Source organism: Petaurus breviceps, unplaced genomic scaffold (assembly GCF_028583685.1).
Source record: "Petaurus breviceps papuanus isolate PSGF00001 unplaced genomic scaffold, PetGlider_PUasm1.0 90977, whole genome shotgun sequence".
NCBI lineage: Eukaryota > Metazoa > Chordata > Mammalia > Diprotodontia > Petauridae > Petaurus > Petaurus breviceps.
The window spans coordinates 31,510,342-31,532,964 of NW_027187391.1; the positions used below are offsets into that span (position 1 = coordinate 31,510,342).

Here is a 22,623-nt window from a genome sequence, read left to right on the forward strand (position 1 = left end):
TCTCCCCTTCCCCTCCTCCACCACCCCACCAGCATCATGAGTCATCCAGTGACTTTATGAAGCCATGAAAGATCATCCAAATGGTTGAATAAAATGGAGTAAAATGTATTCATTCTCCAAAGTAAAATGATTGTCCATTTGAGGTAGTCAAAAACAACTACTGGAATTACATCTCACTTGACAGCTCTTGGGATCTTTCCCTCAGTTTTTCCTCAAATTGTCACCACAGTTTTAAATTTCTTGACATTATCCAATAAATTTTTTTCACATAAACATACAATGATGCCTCGTTTTTCACCACTGTAAATGGATGGAGCATAACACACAAATCAGATTATCTGTTTTAAAGTATCATCACCTAATATATATATATATATATTTTTTTTAAATTTTTTTTTTGTTTTTTTGGAGGGGGGAAGGTAGGGCAATTGGGGTTAAGTGACTTGCCCAAGGTCACATGGCTAGTTTTTGTGTTAAGTGTCTGAGGCTGGATTTGAACTAAGGTCCTCCTGACACCAGCGCTGGTGCTCTATTCACTGTACCACCTAGCCGCCCCCTGAAATATATTTCAGTGATTTCTGATGAAAATGTCTAAAATGTATTACATATTTTCTTACTTTCTTGAACAGGTGATATTGGGCATAATTTATCCTTTTCTTTACAACACAGGTTTAGTTCTGATTATACTGAACCAAATGACAGTGATGCTCCCTAAGGCTGCTGAAATGTGAGAGATTGTGTGCTCTCTCCACAATTATTTCTCTCCTCAGTGATAGTTGTTGTGGCTAGGCTGTAAACAAGTCTGGTGGTTTGGTGGGCAAAGGGGACTCTGATATTCCCAAGGCTTTTAGGATCAGGGTCCTAGATTGTCTCCATTAGGGTCTGAGGGGAAACAGTGGTAAAGGTAGTGATGGTGATTTGATTTGTGTCTCATATACTACTTTCTGTTTCTCTCACAGGGTACCTTGCTGTTTTAGCTTAGTTCAGCTTAACAGTAGAAAGGTCAAGAAATATGAACCCTGTGAAAAGACCATGGTACTTAGAAATAAAGAGATCATTAGTGATTTTGGTGAATGAAACAATGGTGAAGTCTGAAGTCAAGTTGTAAGAATTTGAGGAGTGACTGGTAGGTGAGAAAGGGTAGGCAGAGTAGACATTTTTTTTTCCCCTAGCAGTTTGGGTATGAAAAAGAAAAGAAATATAGGATAATGACCTGAGGCAATAGTAGGGTAAAGTGAAGACTCTCCAAAATAGAGGGGAATTGAACATGTAATCATCAGGTAAGGCGCCAAAGAGAAAGGCAAAATGGAGAATTAAGGAAAGAGAGATAATTGAAGGAGGCAAGTTCCAGAAGGAGACATAAGAGAATAGTCAGTGAGTCAATAAACATTTATTAAGCAACTACTATAAACCAGGTATGTATGAAGGTCAAGGGCATAAGTAGAGGGATTGACTTCAGCAAAAATAGGGCCTCATTTTTTCCTCTAAGATGGCAGTACCTCCCAGACCAATAGTCCTTTTCTTCAACAGAAAAAAAGAAGAGATTGAGGGAGCAGCACAAATTGGGTTTTGACTAGCACACTGTCCTCAACTAATCAGGAATGCAGTTCCTGGAAGAAAATTGTTGGAAAAAAACTGGTCGTCTTTCTGATTAAAAAAAAAAAAACTGCTGATGGATTTCGCTAAATCCAAAGGTGGATAGTTCAAAACTAGAAGTAAAAAAAAAAAGCTTAAAAAACAGGATTAGGATTGAATTGGAATTAAAGATTAGGGAATGGAGAATGTTGAGATTTTAGATTAAAATGAAGAGAAGAGAAATTAAAATTTATGGCCTCAGTTCTTACATCAAAGTATAAGGGAAGGTCCTCTGCTGAGAGGGAGAAGATATTGTAGGTGATCTGAAGAGGGGAAGAGAAAGTTTGGAGCATATGATGCAGAAATGGTAAAAGACTTGCTATGTTGCCATGAGGACCTAGGTGAGATTAGATAACATAAATCTGTAGCAGATCCAGCCAATGTTTGTGCAACTTCCTTCAACTTCAAAGGAGAAGGCAGATGTGATAGTAATGGAATATAAAGATTCCCCTGTATTGGCTTGGTTTTCAAATTGATTGTGTTAAAACCCAGAGTTTGTTAATCCCACCTGTGGGATGGACTTGTTGATGTAAAAAGAGAGTCCTGAACTGGGAGGAGCTGGAGATTTGGAGAGACACAAGATAGAGGCAGAGAGAGACTGAGAGGATTGCTGAGTGCCACTTTGAATCGCCCTGGACTTTTGAGACCTGCCCCCCGAGCTGCCAAGGACTGAGGAGACATGGCTGTTTTGCTGGTACTTTGTCTGTTTTGATGTTGTTTTGCCAGATTTGTCCACTGGTGAAAGACAGTCCTGTTGTTGAAGAAGTCCTGGAACCTGGCTGTTGGTTAAGAGCTACTGAGACTGTCCTGCAGACAGACAGTGAATACTGTCCACTGGTGAAGGACAGTGCTGTTGTTGCAGGGGTCTGGAGACTGTCCTGCAGACAGAGTGAATGCTGTCCACTGGTGAAGGACAGTGCTGTTGTTGCAGGGGTCTGGGAACCTTTCTGTTGGTTCAGAAGCCCTGAAGAAGGATTTTCTTGTTGATGTTTACAGAAATCCTGGGAGAGGGTTTTGCTAATGTTTTCAGGGGTTCTAGGACTGTTCTACAGACAGAGGATGAATTAATGAAGGGACTGGCAACATATCTTGTGGCCTTGCTAAGCCTTGTCTCCCCAGGAACTAAGATTGCTGAGAACTTGCCTAATGTCAAGATGAAGAAAAGATCTCCATTTGGGTATTAAGTGCTGTGCTTGAACTTGATGTAACTCTGGGGTAGATTCAATTGTGATCCAGGGGTGGGGAACTTTTGACCTTTTTGTGTTCTGTGATTGAACAAATGAATGTACTTTACTTAGATTGGAAACTAATCTCCATTTGAGAAGAGGGGCTTTGTGGTGGACTAAATGAAGGTACAGCCTAGGGGTGGAGTAGTATTTAGAACAGGGACTTTGTAATTGATTGAATGAATGGAAGGTCCTGGGGTGGGGTAGTACTTGGAGATTATTTAATCACACTTAGTAAATGCTGTATTTTGAATGATGTCATGTTTTGATCTTCTCTGTTCTTGGTTGGTCACTGAATAAAATGGAGAGCACCTATGCTGGTATTCTGAACCTTGGGAAGTTTCCTTTCCTTGGCATTATATTACATTACAGCAGATGACAGAAATAATCCATGGTTGAGTTTTGCAAAAGAATGAGCTATGAGAGGATAAAGGGGCAAGGGACTTGAGAGTTGAGAACAGTGTATAGTTGGACTGGTTAACTTTAGAGTCAGGATTTCAAAGGGAGGAAAAGGAGGCCAGAACAGGGGAGATGGCCTAGGAAAGCCAAGGAGGAGTTGCATTACTAAAATTTCAGCCAAAAACTGGATTCCCTGATTTGGGTTACAAGCCAATACTGTATGTATGTGGGCTTGTTTTCTTCTTAGGATTCCCATCTTCCCAATCAGTTTTCCTGATCTTTATGCAGATGTTTTTCCTATTAACCTTCATATGACAGAAAGGGAATAGCTGTATGTAGTGTTTTGCTGTGAATAGAAAACTTGTATTATTTCAAAAGGACTTGAGTTAAATGACATCAATAGCAGAGTCCTGGTTAGATTTGGGTCACCTAATCCAGCTAGTTTGCATATGTTTCAAGGCAAGTAAAATATCAGTAATGCAAGCAATGACACAGTTCTGTGATGCTTTTGGATGCTGAAAATTCAATTCCATAATATTAAGTGTCTACTGTGTATAACAGAACTGTGCTAAGTGCTAGGGATACAACGATTTTTAAAATAATATAATCTCTACCCCTAGAAAAGCTTATATCCTACAAAGGGGAATCTCTCTAATGGCTCCCAATGAAATAGAAACCATTCTGTTTGACATTGATCTGGCTCCTTCCTATTTTTTGGGGAATGGGGAAGGCAAGGCAATTGGGGTTCAGTGACTTGCCCAAGGTCACAGAGCTAGTTATTGTCAAGTGTCTGAGGTCGGATTTGAATTCAGGTTCTCCTGACTCCAGGGCCTATGCTCTATTCACTGAGACACCTAGCCATGCCCCACTTCTTATTTTCTAATCTCCCTATGGAATCACTTCTCTTTTACATTGTAGATATCTTATAAGCACATAGTTGGTTGCTTGATCCTTTATATAATATAAGCTCTTTGAGGGCAAGGACATTCTTTTGCTTTTTCTTTATATACTCAGTACTTAACCCTGAGCCTGGCACATTAATAAATCCTTATGAGGGGTGACGATAACATGTACACAGGTCAGTCTCATAGCGGCAGGGTGTTTCAGAACAAAGTGCTCCAGTAAGATATGAGGCAGTATCATTAAGGGTAATGCCCTCAACTCAAAGAAAAAAATAAGAAGAGGAGAAGATTTGGGGAAAAGAATAATGAGTTCTGTTTTGGATGTGGTGAGTTTGACACTTCTACGTGACATCCAGTGGGAAATGAAAGACTAGAGTTTTCTAGAGAGAACTAGAAGTCATTTGCTTAGAAATTAATCATTGAACCAATGGGAGCCAATGAGATCACCAAGCTAGAGAATATAAAGAGAAAAATGTCCAGGACAGAACCTTGGGGTGCACACACAACTTGAGGGTTAATCTCAAATGATGACATAGCTAAGAAGACTTACAATGAAACAGTGCCAGGAAAACCCAGGGAGGAAAAATTATCTGGGAAGAGAAAGTGGTCAACAGAGTCAAACAGTACAGAGAAGGCCAGAAAAATGATGGGAAAAAGGCCATTGGAATTGGCCATTAGCAGATCCTTGGTAGCACCACAGCAGTGAATTCTATCACTTTTGCTTTCAGAATAGTTTCTCTTGAATTGGTGGTCATGAAACACCTTTGAATTTTTCTCAAACCTCAAGCTTTTGTTGAGATTTTGGGTATCCCCTTGTAAATGATTCTGACACTTTATTATTGAACTAATTATGAATATCAAACTAAAGAAAAACCTCATTGATTCAGACTCTCCTCTTGTAGTAATTTAGACAAGGGCTTGTCTGAAGATTATGTATAAAGTAATTACAGTCAATCCTCAACATTCACATGTTTTTGCATCTTGAAGCATTCCCATCATTTCATTAGTAACCTCATTTTCACTTTCTCATTGGCAACCTCACACATTCAGGGTGATACCTAGAAGGGAAAAAAAAAAGAAAGGCAAAATGTGAGTGTTTGTGAAGCAGCTGATATCCTACTAGGCCCTTCACTGGTCTTGTTCACTCTACCATTGTAAAGAGTTTTATATAGAGAAAGTTACATGATTTGCAACTTTTGTAATCCCATGCATTTATTGCATATTGTCATTGTTTGCCTTTGAAACTCAAGTTTTGTGTTTTAATTATGCCCCCAAAGTGTAATGCAACTACAAGCCCAAGCATGCAAAGTCAGTGATGAAGCTTATTGAGAATAAAGTAGATATATCTGAAGCAAGAAAATGAATATTGAGAAAATAAAGTAGAATGTCTACAGCAAGTGTCAGTGGTGTTAAGGAATCTACTATCTGTCATACAATACAACACCCTCATACCACCATCTGACACAGTGGAAGGTAAGATTCAAGTTAAAAAATGTTTTTGTTTTAAGGATTTTATTTGCTGTATAGTATTTATGGTACCATAGAATTCACGTGTTCTGATAAAGTGAATATTGTCTGAAATGAATGGTTTTTTTTAATTGAGATGTTAGCACAAAAAGTCACAGCATTATAGGGAATTACTAGCAAGAAAAATGTTTTGAGGGGCGGCCAGGTGGCTCAGCGAGTAAGAGCACCAGCTCCAGTGTCGGGATGACCTGGATCAAATCCGGGCTCAGATACTCATCACCACACCCAGAAATAACTGGCCGTGTAACCTTGAGCAAGTTACTTAACCCCAATTGCTTAAAAAAAAAAATGTTTTGCATGTTACCAGATTTATTTTGTTTTATTATATGGGTTATTTTACCTTTACTGTGTTGGGAAAAGTATATATGATCAGAATTAATGTTTTGTTATAAAGAATTGTATGCCAGAAAAAGGCATATTTTCAGCAATCTCTAGTGAAAGATTATAGTTTTTGGTGGTTGAAGGAACCTAACACCCTATTTCCCATAGCTTCAAGGTATCAACATTTGTGTTTTTTACTTTTGTGCTATTTTCTAGGAATGTTTACCCTCACAAAAGTTGAGGATTGATTGTATTTGATAAAATAATTTTAGTGTAACTAAGCTAATTTGGGGAAACAGCTAAACTATTCAAGAGTACAAACTTTTAAAGTATTCTCAAAGTCTCCGGTCCTTAGAAATACTTTCTTGAGACAAACATTTGCTCTACTAACTACAAATCATTCTTATCTATTCATTAAATTAGGTCTTCCAAGGAGTTCTACTAGGACATTTATTTAATCTGTAAGCAATTTCTTTCTTTTAATATATTCCCTAAGTTACATTTTCTAATAACAATAATAATAGTTTAAAGTGCTTTAAAGTTTTCAAGGTGCTGTATACACATCTCCCCACTTAATTAGTAAACATTTAATACATGCGCGCGCACACACACACACACACACACACACACACAGAGTATGTGCCAGTCACTGTGTTAAGCATTGGGGCTATAAAAAGAGGCAAAAGATAGTCCTTCCCTTCAAGTAGCTTACAATTTAATAGGGGAGACAACGTACAAACAAATATAAATAAACAAGTAGCATATAGGATAAATAGGAAATAATTAAGACACAAATAATAAGGAAGGTACAAACCCCTGGATCCAACCTGAATCCAACACACAAATTAACCTAAATCAAATATTTGGGGGGTAATTTGGCTTACTTTTTAAACCAGAATATGTTTAAAGATTATAATCAGAAAGAAAGTGAAAGAAAAAAGTGATGATCTGAGAAAATTATGTGATGACCAAAGAAAATTGTTTAATTTATCAGCTGGAAAGGGGTTTGCCTCCTGGTTTGGACAGTTGCTAAGCAGGGCAGGTGGCAGGAGTGATGATACTGCATAGAACATTTCGACCTTTAGACAATGTCATCAAAATTTTGCTCCTCTCCTATTTTCTCCTGCCTGGGGAGAAATAAAAGACCCTTTTGTTAATAACTGAAACAGATCTGTTCTTCCAAGAGAGATGTAGGTCAGGGATTAACTAGGTTTCCTTTGCAGATCTTTTCTGGGCATTTCACAAATAGGGTAAAATTTTAAAGATCATGCTGGAAGAAACAGCACAGTGTTCTTAAGTATGTTAGTAAATACTACAGCAGCAATATCTGTCATCTCTAGGTCTTTAAGATTTATGCAGGACATTGGATTCATTATCTCATTTGCTCCTCAAGTAGGTCTAGCTAATAACAATAACAATAACTAGCATTTGTATAATACTTTAAGGTTTTAAAAACATGTTACAAATACTATCTCATATTATCCTCATAACAATCCTGGGAGGTAAGGCTATTCCCATTTACAGATGAGAAAACTGAGGCAGGCAGAGGTTGTGACTTACCCAAGATTGTATAGCTAGTGAGTAGCTGAGGCTAGATTTGAACTCAGGCCTTCCTGACTCCAGGTCCAGCATTGTATCCACTATACCACCCAGCTGTTTCCCTATGATTTAGCTAGTGCAGGTCATCAAAGGATGGAGATTTCTAACCGTAACCCTAACTGTTAAGACCTTTGTCATTTAGAGTATTCTGCTAGGTGCTGAGTACAACCATCCATAAAATATAGTTTCTGTTCTCACACAATTCATGATCTGATGGGAGTAGGAAGACGACACAAACACAAATAACTATCATCCATAATTAGAGGTCTAAAAGATGTACAAAACCACTGTTGCACAATATTCAAAGGGTTGGTGAGAAAACAGTCTCAGACAGGTGGAATTACTTGCCCAAGGTCTTGCCAGTAAGCAGAGAAGCTGGAACTCAAGCTCAGTTATTTTACTTCAATTCTAGTTATTACATAAACTTTCATGCCACCAGGAGTTCAGAACTGATTGTGCATAAAAGTGTCAGTTGGTTTTCTGGCTGGCACTGAGTTCATGTATGCTTTAATTGCCACCAAGAAAAGCTTCTGAAACAGCTCATTCTCTTTCTGTCCTGCCCACAAAACCTCACCATCTCTGAATGTTTCCATTGTTATTTGGGGCCACTCTGCTTCCCTAAGGCTTGGCCATCTTTAACTTCTCTTTTTCTTCTCTCACTTCATATCACAGAATCAATCAGAGGTTTTCCTTTCAGTCGATCAAAACCACTATGTCCTCCTCATTCCCACAGTTTCAACTCATGTCCATCCCCTGACCACTGTACACCAGGACCAGTGGAGGGAGCATTAAATTTGGAGTTAGAGGAGCTGGGAAACAATAAAGGTGCCTGTCCTGAAGGGTTATTATGAAAATCAAATGTGATAATATTTGTAAAGTGCTTACAGTGCCTGGCACATAGGAGATAGTATTAGAAATGCTTATTCCTTTCCTCTTTCCCTTCCCCTGTCTAATAATCAGGCTTCTTCCTTTGTATCAAAAGCTTCAAAATTCATCTCTTTGATAAGACTTTATCAGAAAAAAACCATTAATTTCCCATCCCTGAAGTCTTCCTGATCACTCCAACCTCTCCTCAGATTTCACGATGTATGTACAACGTATAGTTCTTCATAGCTTTTTGGTTATATACATATACATACATGCATACATATTTGTTTTTATATATGTAGAAAGAGACAAAGAGACAGAAAGGGGTGTGGGGAGGGAAGGAGAAAGGGAAGGAGGGAAAGAGAGAATACACATCCCTCTTCATGGAGCTGAAACTTTAATACCTGGCTTCATGAGGAATGCTGCAATACAACCCTCCCTTTCACCGCCCCTATGTAAAAAGAGGGGGTTTGACTAAAGGATCTCAAAAGTCCCTTTAAATACACACACATATACGTATGTATATATATATACACACACATATGTACATATATTCTTTTTTTTTTTTGCCTTTTGGAGGGCAGTTGGGGTTAAGTGACTTGCCCAAGTCCACACAGCTAGGTTTTGTGTGTGTGTGTGTGTGTGTGTGTGTGTGTGTGTGTGTGTGTGTTAAGTGTCTGAGGTCAAATTTGAACTCAGGTTCTCCTGACTCCAGGGTGGGTGCTCTATTCACTGTGCCACCTAGCCACCCCCATATGTACATATATTCAAAAAGAGTTAGTTACATAATGTTTGGGTATTTGTCATTTGCATTTTTGAGCAATTTTATGTCTAGATTTTTTTGTAATTCTATGTCTAGATCCTTTAAATTCTGTAAACTTTTCCCCACCAGCTTTCTTTTATATGCAATTTTCTTGAGAGATTATCTTTCTTTTTGTTTTGTATTCCCAGCTGTTAGTACAGTGCCTGACATAATAAATGCTTGTTGTTGCCTGACTACAATTCATTCCTTTTGCAGCTCCTTCTAGGCCCTCTTAGAGAACTTTGTGCTAGTACCTGTTCCTTTTTTTTTTTTTTTTAAAGCAATCGGGCTTAAGTAACTTGCTCGAGGTTACACGGCCAGTTATTTCTGGGTGTGATGCTGAGTATCTGAGCCCGGATTTGATCCAGGTCATCCCGACACTGGAGCTGATGCTCTTACTCAAGTAGCTGATGTTAATTCTCTCCCAATTGGGAAAAAAAAGGTAATTGACATGCTTTTTTAGGCTTTTTGAAAGTTACATGTAGAATTTATTCTAAAATTCTATAATATATATGGAAAAGTAAATTGTATATAATATTCACTATTTCACACTCACTCTTTCTATTCTACTTTGTATATGGAAATGCTCATTTTTATTTGGTGTCTGTTAAGTTCAGAATTTTAAAAAATTAAATAAAAAATTTCACAGTTCCACAGCTTTTATTCTGCTTGTAACTTGGGTGTATAAGTCCTTTCCGCCACCTAGTCCTGTTGCTGGCCTTGAAAACGTCAGCACATGAATGTTAGCTTTGTCTGCTCGCTACAAATACCAGGGACCTGAAGTCTTGAATTTAACTACCTTCCCTCTGTGAGTATCTGCTTTTTGCAGAATCTCCTTATTTGAAGGCCTAGGAATTGCTCCCTCTCCACAAAACTGGTCATATTCTGTGAGTCTTCTATAAAATGTCAAGACAGTTAAGAACCCAGACATTCACATGTCTGGGTGGTGGGAAGGAGAGATACATTCTAGTCAAGTCTTTGATGGGGAGGATCAATTTTGATTGAGGGAATTTGGGGGACAGAGAATAGGTTGGGGGAGAAAGGGAGGAAGGAAAGGCAGGTCTAGGTCTCCTCCCTCCTCTCTTCATCAGAGAAGGATATCTTGAATTTCAAAAGATCCAGAAAACCTTCCCCAGTTTTGTATTCTAGCAGCATTTCTAGAACTAACGACAGCACAGTCAGAATTGTTGTTCTTCCTTCCTTCTAGTTCTCAAAGACCAGTGACATCAGAGGGGTGATGTCTTGACTTGCAAGTAAATTGGATTTAAATGTGGCAGAGCTGGCCAAAGTTATCAGCCTCATTCTCTCCTCCAGAGTCAAAGGAGTCCAATGGCAAGGCTTAGGTCAAGATGACTGTTGATGGTCCCCCACAGCTGGCATTATGAAACAAATAAAAGCAGTTTCAAGGATCTAAAGAGCCCAGCACTAAGCTATACCAGGCCTAATGAGGCATTATAAGTAACTCATGAAAGGGCAGAAAGGATCTTTCAGGGAGTTACCCTTTTGCCACATGTTCATTTTATGCTTGAGGCCACTTCCTCTAGACTTTGAATGTATCTGTAAGAGAATGTCATAAACTTTTGGGGGGACGTTTTGAACCTGTTCTCATTATATTACTTTAATGAATACCTCTTCCTAAAACCTAACTAAATGTGGCTAATTCATATCAACTGGTAATTATGGGAGGAAAGCACACTGGTGGGAACTTGTGAACATGCCACTTAAAAAAACAACACCTCAAAGCTTCCCCTAGAACTGTTTGGGGACAAATACCCAGATGCCCTTGGGAGAGTAGCTCCAGAACCTGTACAACATAAGTAAAATAAATTTTCACATTGACTATAGCTAAAAACTCATGTCTTATTTTGCCCCTTAAATCAATCACATCCCATTCAGGAGATGGGTAGCATCTGTCCTCTGGAATCATGGTAGGAGTTGTATTGATCAGAATTCTTAAACCTTTCAAGATTTATTTCCCTTTAAATGTTGTTGAATTACTGGAAAACTGCATTTGTAGAGGGAGTTTTCTCATTGGAAGTCCACTAAATCAATGGAATCACAGAATTATATCTATCTATAAAATGTATGAATGTATAAACAGTCACATAAACACACACACACACACACACACACACACACACACGGAGGTTGGTTGTATGCTTCATCTCATTTCCTCCAGTTACATACATTTAGGGATTGCCAAACATCAGAGGTTATATAGCATAAGCCAAAGCACCCAATTCACTCACCTGAGGTACCTATCAGAGTTTCTAAATATAGTGCTTAAGAAGAAACAACCTGTCTTTATAGTATATCCAACCAGTTATGTGACAAGAAAGTTACTCTGGCAATAGATTGATCTGTCATGTGCCATATGATCTTTGTTTCTGCCCACATTTTCTGAAGTGCAGTTTGGTATCTTTATAGAATACAAATTATTAGCTAATGTAGATAGGATATATTTATTTTCATAAACTTTCTTCCTCCTCATCTAAGAGGAAAATGAAATATATTTACTAAACATCTCCCCAATTTTCTTCTGCTTTGAAACAATAATGACTTCTAATAGAATTTATCTGAGGTTGTTAAAGCACCAGTCAGCAGAATATATTTTGACCTTGATTGGCAGATAAAGAGTTAACCTAATGGACTACTTGGCTGCTTGCCACTGGCTGGAATGAGGAGTAGAGAGTCAGACATGTGCATCCTTCTTCTGTCTCCCTTTCACCTCCCTTGAGATAAGGTTGTGGGATTGTCAGTTCTGTGCTTGGTTAGAAGTGCACTGTAGTAACTGTCACTAAGCAACCAGAAGTATTTAAGGTTTCAATTTAGTTGTAACCCAGTAAAGAAACAGAGGAGTGAACTAGTTGTAGGTTATTTGCAGGTCCCTGGTCCTTCTTTCCTTAGGCCAATGGTACCTAAGCTTCAAATTGAAATCTTGAAAAGAAATACCAAATGTAGATGTCCATCATTGCTTAAAAATAGTATGAAGGCAGGGACAGTCAGAATTCTCCAGCTGGAGGGGATTTCAAGGGAGCTAGGGGACTGGACCAGTACCAGCCAGGCATAAAATACTCACATGCCAGAAAAGTAACTGAGTTGGGCATTTGATCTACCTTCTACTTCAGACACTGCTCACTATTTCTGGTTCTCCAGACCTCCATGACCTATCTTCCAATAACTGATCTTGGCAGCCACTAACCCCCTGCTTTGTCCTCTATCCCTGACTTCTTCAGATCTTCACATTCCAAATTGATCTCTTGTGCCACAGACCCACCTCAAGGACAACTCATGAGTATCTGATGCTGGCACTGTTCAAGGGTGGGGCAGGGGAAGCAGTACAATAAATGACCTCCAATCACATTGTAGACAACCTTCCTTTCCATTTATCTTTCTGTCCTCTCTTTGTCTTTTCCTCACAGGCATTGGCACACAGACACTAGCATCTTTGTGTTCTGGGGTTTTATTTAATTCCTTGCTTGAAGCCTTTTTGCTCTAAGAAGCGCTTTTTCCTAAGCAGGATTGAGGCAAAGGAAAGGAAAGGAAAAATTGTTTAGAGATCTGAGATCCAGTTACCCAAGTAACATCATAACCTTGGAGAAGTTTTTTTTTTTTTAACAAAAATGAATGTAGGTGAAAAGCTTAGAGATTGTTGACAGTTACAGAGTGATGTTAAATCGGGGCTAAATGCTCAATAATGCTTTCCTTCTCTAATTAAGAAAATGCAGAAAAAGGGTGTATGTGTTGAGGAGCTGGGGGGAGGACAGGGTAGAGTTTTTGCAACCAAATATGGGAAGTTTGAAAAAAAAAAAAGTTGTTAGCATCTAGCTTCTGAAGAAAGTGTGTGAACTCATTTTCAGCTTCAGGAACATGGTAAAACTTCCCTTACTTCCTTGGGGTCCTATGTTCTCAGGCCAATACTTTTGCTTCTAGATATTTGTTTAGAGGGAGTCAGTAGAAACTTGAGCAAAACAACGGAGTTTCCCAAAGTTTGGTAACTTAAGGGACTTTACAGAACAGGAGTTAAGTATTTTATGTCAGAGTAAAACTATTTAATGCTTTCAAAATTTTAGGTGCATAGATTTAGAGCTGAAAGATGTCTTAGAAGCCCCCTACTCCAATCTCTCCCTTTCATCGTTGAGGAAACTGAGGTCCAAGGAGGTTTTGACTTGTCCAAGGTTACACAGGTAGTAAATGGAAGAACCAGGATTCATACCATTGAACTGGTCTGTTGAGGAAAAAAGTAGGAAGGAGAATGCCACATTCTTGATTAATGTATATTTGACTGTTTTGTGTTTTCCTGTTTGTGTAGAACGTTGATAATGATTGTCCAAGGTTTTGTGATTAAAGGAAAGTTTCCTGACTAATCTTTCTTCCCCCAAAGAAAGGGGCCTTTCTTTTCCATCTAACCTTTTTCTTGTCAAATTTATCCTCCCCTCCCCCCCATATGAAACTCTGAATCCTGGTATATTCTTCTCAGTTTTAGCCCTGAGGTACCATGAAGGCTTCGTTAAAAAAAAAAAAACAAAACCTAGTTAAGTATGTTATGTTGTGATGTGGTAGAAAGAGTACTGGGTACAGTCATTAGACCTGGGTTTAAATTATTCACTTGTCATTTACTACCCATGTGACCTTGAACAAGTAATTTAATTTCCTTGGGTCTTAGTTTCTTCATATCTAAAACGAGGGATTTGGACCAGAACGTCTCAAAGGTGCCTTCTAGCTCTAAATCTATGATGCTGTGTATGATGCTTAAATGAGGAAATCCATCCTGTGGATTCCACCTCCACAATAGCTCTTGGCTTGTTCACTCCTCTATATTCCCACTGAAATGACCCTAATACAGCTCATTGCCAATTGCCACAGCATCCTAATAAATTTTGATTCTCTCCCACCTCCAATGTATTCTTTAAATTGCTGCCAGATATCCCCCTGAATCACAAATCTGGTCCAAATCCCACAATAGGAATGACATAACCAGTTGGTAATGAGCTGTACTTGGGTGATTTCAGTGGGAACAGTGAAGACTGAACAGACCAAGAACTACTGTGGAGGTGGAATGAACAGGATTTGGTGACTAACAATAATCCATTATATTTATATGGTACTTCATAATTACCAAGCACTTTCTATATATTTGATCCACAAAATCTGTCTCTGATCCTAGTTATATGATCGAGGGCAAGTCAATTTCTTTATCTGAAAAATAGAGATAATAATAGTATCTACCTTAAAGAGATATTGGGAAGATCAGGTGACATGCATGTAAATGTATTACAAACCTTAAAGTGATATACAAATGACATTTATTGTTGTTAATAATGCTATTAAAATGAACGTTTTAAATTAGGTACTACAATTATTATCGTTAGTAAGGCTAAAGGCACTTTAGTAACAATTAGAGATGCTGGTTTGAGTGCTGGCTCTTACACTTACTAGCTCTATAACCTTGGGTAAAGCATTTCAATCTCTCTGGGCCTCAGTTTCCTCATTTGTCAAAAGAGAGGGTTGGATTAAATTATCTCTAAGGTTCACTTCTAGTTCCAAATATCCATTTTACAGATGAAGAAACTGGGTATCTCAAGTTAAGGGACAAGAGGAAGATCACACAACTGCAGATACAACTCCAGTGTGTCCTGATTCCAAGCCAAGAGCTCTGTTCACCTTTTTTACACAATTTTTCTTGTTTAGGGCTTTTGTTTGTCCCAGCTCCCAGTGCATAGGAGATCTTTATGATTACACTGTTGTCTAGGAGCCAACACCGAGCTAAGGCATCCCCACTGAGACTCTGGGAAGCAATAAAAAAGCACACAGTGATGGGGAACTGGCTTTCTTCTGCTCCTCCGGCCCTGGGGACTGGCAGTCTCCTGGCTTCAGAAGCCCTGTGGGGGCCTCCTTATGTGTGACACTCCGAGTTCTTAAAGGTGCCAGCGGAGTGACCTGAGACCAACAGAGGGGAAAATAAGAAATCACAATTAGCCTTCCTCTTCAGGGCTCCAGTAGCAGCAGAGAAGGAGCCATCGGGAACCTCTGTCACGACTGCCCGTGGCCCAGGCTAGGGCCAAGCAGGCTGCGGCTTCTTCTCTTAGCCAGCCCCAGCCTCCAGGTGTGCGCGGGCCCCCGTAGGCCCTGCGGAATGCGCCGCACCTGGCTGACCTGGCTGGCCTGACTCGGCTCCGCCGCGCAGTCCTCCTGCTGCCGCTGTAGCCGGGCAGCTTGGCACGTGCCTGGAGGGGCGCGGAGAGCCGGCCGAGATCCCCGAGCGGGCAAGCGGAGCACGCGTGCCGAGGTGCAGTGAGCGCCCTCCCTGCGTGACCTGCTCCGAGCTCACCTCATCCGTCCACACTCATTTCCTGTCTATCACGTGGAGCCAGCCCTCGCCCCAGGAACCCATTAAAAGTGAGTTGGTTTCTTTAACTTAGGAACGTTCCACTTTTTGCTCCCCAGGATAAGAGAAAAGCACCCCACCCCCACCTCCACAACAGTGTCTGCTGTGGGGTGGGGGTGAGGGTCCCAGGCTTCCCCTGCTGGCCCGCTGCTCACGCACGAGCAAGCTTGGGAAGTTCAAGGAGACGTTCTCTGCAACCTGGGAAGGATGCCCAGAGACCTGTCTGTGAGACTGCGAGTGCCAGGGCGGGGGCGGGAGTTTGGGCTGAGGTACATTCGAATATTCCTGCGTCCTCCTGGAGGCGACAGACCAGGGGAAGGGGGGGCGGGGGGGGAGGAGGAGGCAGAGAAGCCCCCAAAGGGGCTTTGGGAAGGTGGCTGGGAGGCTGCTCAGGAATAACGGTTATTTCAGCCTCGGATGCTTAGTCTAGGGGACAACCTTTCCGTAATATTTCTTAAAGAGATCATTCAGAATAAAGGCTATTAGAACTTTGCTGCGGTGATGGGAGTGGAGGAGGGGTGGAGTTCTTTTTTATAGTTATTGTTTCCTGTCTTTATAAGAGGAAATGGGGGAGGAGTGAAGAGCAGCCTAGTTGGCCCTGAAGCAAGTCTGCAGTCTGCTTGGAGTGCACCTAGGGCTGTAGGTGACCTAAAGTGTATTCGGACTGTGCCGGACCTGTCACTTTAGACACTTGAACTCCGCAGCAGTAGCGCAAAAAACGGGACCTGACTGCTGGGAAGAAGAGCTAACGGAGCAGGCGGGGGTGGGGATAGTGGGTGTATGTGTATATTCTCGGGGTGGACAACAATGGGTGTGAGAAACTGTTGTGGGAAAACGTGGGTTGCTAAGCAGTTGTTTTGCTGGTGATGTGGGAAGGAAGCCAGGCGACATTAAGGCTCGGGGAATATTCCCATTATTTCTCCTTCCCAAAGCCCTAGTGCCCTCTGCTAGAGCGCTGCCCTTACTAAAGTTCCCCCTTGGCTACCGTGAATTGGGGGGCAAAGGCTAGATATTTTCCAGAGGAGCTCGTGCACAGCCCACTGCCCCTTCCTGCCAACTCTTCCTTGCTCATACCCTTTAATAGAGTATGACTCTCAGATTTTTGGTTTTGAACTGAGTAAGAAATGCTTCCTTCTCAAACCCTCTCAACCCCCCCCCCGCCCTGCCCCCATATATACTCTTCAATTTTTCCAGATTGATTGGCATTTCATTTGGGGATTTTATGTTTGTAACAATCAATGATTCTGGCCTTTTCCTTCAATCAAAGAAACATAGCCAAAGTGAGGTTAGCATTGTTTAGTATTACAGTTGAGCTGGCTTTTTATTTTGTGATAAATAATAGAAGAGGAAATGTGGTCATAGACTTTAGAGCTGGAAGGAGACTTAGATAATCTCATCCAAACTCCCTCAGATTTATGGGAGGAGAAAACTGGTACCCAGAGAGGTTAAGGGACTTGCCTAAAGTCACATAGGTAGTAAGTTTCAGAGGCAAGATTCAAACCTCTCTTCTGATTCCAAAATGAGTTCAAGTGCTAATGAGAAGAGTCTTTTGTCTTGAATAGGTGTAACATGTGATCTCTTCCTGGGATTTGTTTATTTTTTCCGGTAACTTAAGGATATGGGAAGAAAAGGGGAGGGAGCAGAAATGAGGATGCTTAGACAGATCCCTACTATTGAGCAGGGAATAATAGTGTAGTAGAAACATTCTTGACTTTGGCATCAGGAAATGTAGGGTTTACATCAAGTCAAAAAGTCAACAAGCATTTATTAAGCACCTACTGGTCAGGCCCTGTACTAATTGCTGGAGATAACCAAGAAAGAAAAATCTTCCCCTCAACCCCCCACCAAACCAAACCAAACCAAAAAACTAGTACCTGCTCTCAAAGAGCTTACACTATATGTATATTTATCCAAATCTCCAATTTGGAGATAATCTGAGTGGGAAGGTGCAAAGATTAAGGAGAACTGGAAAAGGCTTCTTTAAAAAGTGAAGCTTTAACTGAGACTTGAAGCCAGGAAGTAGGGAGAAGAGAGAAAGTTGCAGGCATGGGGAGTCAGCCAGAGAAACTTGGAATTTGGAATGACCTGTGTGAGGAACAGCAAGGAGGCCAGTGGCCCTGGATGGCAGAGTGAGAGGAGAGGGAAAAGGTGTAAAAAAGACTGGAAAAGTAGGAAAGAGCCAAGTTATGAAGGGCTTTGAAAGTCAGGGAGATTTTATATTTGACCTTGCCTCTGTTGCTAAATTGCTCTGGTAACCTTGAACTGTGCTCAATTATTAATTAGTATTTAATATAAATGGAGTCTACGTGAAATGTCCCTCACTGTGAGCCTCAGTTTCTTTAGCTGAACAATGAGGAGGTTGAATTAGATTCTATGATGTTTTAATTCTTTTGCTCAAAAACATAGAAGATATAACCTAGCAACTCAATGTTTTCATCTATTTTGAAACTCTTCCTTAAAAAGGTCCCCCCATTCACAACTTTTAAAAATTCTGAAGCTTATATTTTGGTTATGCTGCATTTAGGAAAGTCTCTACACCTGTGAGTTTTATTACCCTTGCATTTATGACACTGATAACTTATAATAGCTGACACATAGTTTTATGATCTACAAAACACATTACATACATGATCTCATTTCATACTCACAATAGCCCTATGAAGGAGGTACTGCAGGGTTTTATTATCCCCATTTTACAAATAAGGAAACCACATCACTAGGTAGAATGTTTCCAGCTGTGAATCACTGAATGATTTCGGTGAATATTCCCCCTAGGAGTTTAGAATATAGCTCAGTACAATAGAGAACCACAGAAACTGAAGTATGTTCAAATTTGTTGTTCTGGTGAATTAGTTAATAGGATTTCGAGCAGAAAAGGACTTTAGAGATAATTTAATGTCTAGATTCTAGTTCAGTCACCTTGTTTTGCAGATTAAGAAACTGGGGCCCTAAGAAGTTAAGTAACTTGTCCAAGGTCACACAAGCAGTGTGTGCAAAATCAGAATTCAAACCGTGCTCCTTTGACTCTCAATCTAGTTTGTTTTCTCCTAATTCCTGAATGTAGTTTGATTCAGAAGGAAAACCTGAATGTTCCCTAAGCAAACACTTAGCTCGAGGTATTGGAATTTTATTTTTCAATTCATTGATCCTTCATTTCCACCACAGGATACAAGTTTGCACTCCTTCATCTAGAGACAGAAGAACAAATTAGATGACCTTTTCAGGTACCTTTCAGTTGTGATTCTTTGACTGGAGTTCTAGTTTTTCTAAACTGGGGAATTCAAACTCAGAGGAGACACTGGATCTCAAAGCTCATTGTGACTCATAATATTGTTAAAAGATTGAATTTGTAAATTCTTATTTTCAGGACCTCTGATAAAAATCATTTGCTGGAGCCGATGGGATAACATTTCAAAACGTATAAAGTGAAAGAGGACATTAATATGACATGAAACCAGTGTGGGTGTGGGGCTTTGTTTTGGTATTTCTTTTCTTGGGTTTGCTAAAAGGAAATTGAAGGGAATGCACAGATGGGAATTGTGTATTTAGCATTACCCTTTCCATCTCTGGACTGATTAGTAATACTTGGAGGAAATTCAAATGCACATTCAAATGGTTGAGGCTCTGCTGAGGTAAAAGACAAAAAAAATCACATTAAAAATTTCTGAACCTCCCAGCAAACTCCAGTAGCTCAGAGGACAGGATCCTTAAAAATAACCTTTAGCAGTTTTCCAGTGCCAGTTCTGGTCCTACATTCTAAGAGTACTTTCAGATAGTTTAGTCTCACAAAAATGAGATTCAGAATGCTCATTGACATAGAAAAGGAAAGCCCTAGTGGTCTTGGTTCTATGGTGACAGCAAAACTATCTCCATTGTAGGATGCTAGAAATAGAATTAACAGTCCCTGCCTTCAAGGAGCTTTGACTATAGTGGCTAGAATTCAGCATAATGGTTAGGCGTGCGTGTGTGTGTGTGTGTGTGTGTGTGTGAGTGAGTGAGTGTGTGACTGTGTTTGGTTAACATATACATAATAAAGATGGGCATGTGAGCCCACAGGGTGATAATAAGCTTGTCTTCTTCTGTCAGTCCTGTTTTCAGTCAGATTCATTTGTATGCCAATCCAGAGAGAATTCGGGGATTTCCTCCCCCCAGCCTCTATGTACTTCTTGCTCATTTTTTTTTTTCACCAGAAGCTTTTGTAATGAGTTTTGAGAGGCGGAATCTCTATAAGTGGTTAAACAGGTGTTATAACAAATTTCCCATCCTAACTCTGTTGTTTGGGACAATGGATTCCCATTCAGTTTCAGATGAAGCTAATAGAAGAATGGAATTAATTTTAAACTGGGGCATCATGCCTGACTTTTTTCAGCCTGTCTTACCTGGGTGTGATAGTTCATAACCTCTGGAGTTCTAGGTGCACATGGACATCAAGACATTCAGTTCAGTTCAGCAAACATTTATTATTATCAAGGCAATATGAAAAGTACTGGGTAGGATGCTAATATTACCTGTCCTCAAAGAGTTTATAATCTCACAAGTTCACATATTTAGAGCTAAAAGGGATCTTAGAAACCATCTAATCCAACTTCCTTATTTTACAGATGAGGAAACCAAGGCCCAAAAAGGTTAAACAACTGGATATAGTAGGTGGGAAATGACACACACAAATGTCTGTGATACAAAATAGCATTGATACATAATGAACCTCATATTGGGGTAGGAATTGAGTAAGGAGATTGAGGAAGAAAAGACAGATTGAGGAAAAAGATGTATAATTAAGCTCTAGAGGCCCAATCCCAGAGTATCTATGAATTTAATTCAAAGAAAAATCTTCCTCCTCTTGCTTGATATGCTATCATATTCCCTATGTAGAAATTGAAGCAGAAATGAAGTGATTTGCCCAGGGTCATGCAGCTAATAAGTAACTGAGATCAGATTTTAACTCCAGTCTTCCAGACTCCAGACCCAGTGTCCTGTTCACTGAGTCACCTATCTACCTTGGTTCTATACTGACAGTGAAATTGTGTCCATTGAAAGAGGGCTAGAAATTGATGAAACAGTCCCTACCTTCAAGGAACTTTGACCATAGTTGAGGATATTGGACATCACATACACACGATTTAGTAACTCTTATAAAGAAGCACATAAGCAAATATGAATTAACAAAGTACAAAAATCTGTATAAAGTACTGAGTAAGAAGAGTGATACAGTTCCTGGCCTTTAAAGAGCTGATTAGGACAGACTTCTCTGGCATTGTATGAATATATAAAGAGAGGTGCAAAATTCCCAAACAAAAGATATATTATTTGTGGAATTTCAGAAGTAAAAGAGAGTTTTGTTTGTGAAAGTTCCTTCAGGGATCTGGTATCTCTGTTATTGTACATCAGTTTTCCACCATATGTAGTAATCATTCTACCACACTATTAAAGTCTTGCCAAAGAACTTGGAATCTACTAAGAATATGTCTGGAAGACCTGATACACCCTTAATTATATGCATTGGCAAAGTCAGTGTATCATATCAAAAATGATATCTTGGGAAGGATGAGTTTTTTTCAGAGCTCTGTGATGAACCCTCAAAAATTTTTTTAGCTTTCACACTGGGTGATCTTGTCACTAGTAGATTCTTGAAAAGCTATCAATAAAAGGAGTCTGTAGGAGTGATTTGCAAGAGGATCATATTACTAAAGGAAACCACAATAGAAGAAGGAATTTCTTGAGTCAATGGAAATGGCCTGAATGAGTGAACATGATTGTTTTAACCTAAATATTATGTATGTATATATACAGGTGTGTATATATACATACATGTATGTGTGTGTGTATTTCTGAGCTTTTGTTAGTTCTTTGTCAGAGATAGATAATTTATCCCCCTTATACATTGTATATAGTCCAATGGCTTTTCCATGCTTGTTAATGTCATAGCTTGGTACAAATTCTTAGAGAGAGAAGTCAGAAACCTAGAAGGGATGAGAGATGAAAGGGTGTTCATGGCAGCAGTAGAAGGAGGAGACATCACTGTCACTCACTGTTAGCCCACTTGTGCCTATAACAGCAGCCCAGGCGTGGGGGAGCTGTTTCCTAGCAACAGGAGGTTGATGTTCTGAACTGGGCACAGGAAATAGCATAAAACATTAAACAGCTAAGGAAACATGACCATAAAAAAGAATAAAGAGTGAAGAAAACCAAAAAGGGAAGGAGGGCAAATATAATGAAGAAAAAGAGCTAGTGGGGAAATTTTTTTCAAAATCAATGCAGAGAATAAGATGAACATTCTCGTGACAAGTATTTAAAACTATGGAGAAAAATAATGTAGAAAAGAGATATTTATATAACAAGATAACAGCAGACCACTGTTGATGGAGGGGGCTGAGGATGATATCTTCTACTACGTGAGCCCCCATCTCTAGGCTTACATTCTGCCTGCGTTCATTTGTGAGCAAGCCTGACCACTAACGAGAGGAGTCAGGTTTTCTCTCATTCTGTGACTCTTTACAAACCTATCCCAGAGCCCTAAAGAAAATCACTTAAAGCTTATATACACTTCATGTCTAGAGTTACTCCCAAAGGGAGTACAAAGGTTCCCAATGTACAACATAAATCAGTTATACAATAGCTATTAGTTTTCAGTATATAAAAATGCTTAAAACACAAAAGATTCATAAGGGTGCATTGACAAGATTTAAAGCATGAAACATTAACCTATATCTCCCATTATATTGTTCCTAGAGGATGTTACTTAAAACATCAAAGCAAAAACATTTTGCAAGTCTGATAAACAGCCATTTCACCTTCACCTCAGGTCTTCACAGTCTACACAACTCCCTAAAGTTCTGTGTCTTCTGTCCAGTCCAGTCAGAGGGGGGCTGGTCTTATGTTCCCATAGGTGGCCATTTTGCCCTGAAAGTAGGTAGTTGCAGAAAATTCCTGCTGCCATATAGCTCTGTCTAAAGGGCT

General features: G+C 39.8%; 1 protein-coding gene and 1 long non-coding RNA gene across 2 annotated transcripts in view; one reads left to right on the plus strand and one right to left on the minus strand.

Annotated features, from left to right (window-relative positions):
• Positions 1–4,982: 4,982 nt before the first annotated feature.
• LOC138152900 (uncharacterized) overlaps positions 4,983–22,623 on the minus strand; it is a 29,964-nt gene continuing 12,323 nt past the window's right edge. The window contains exon 2 of the long non-coding RNA XR_011166225.1: positions 4,983–5,220. This is a non-coding gene — a long non-coding RNA (uncharacterized lncRNA). The remainder of the gene's footprint in view (positions 5,221–22,623) is intronic.
• CEP85L (centrosomal protein 85 like) overlaps positions 15,505–22,623 on the plus strand; it is a 266,510-nt gene continuing 259,391 nt past the window's right edge. The window contains exon 1 of the mRNA XM_069076970.1: positions 15,505–15,677. The gene's annotated coding sequence lies outside the window, so the exon portion shown is untranslated. The remainder of the gene's footprint in view (positions 15,678–22,623) is intronic.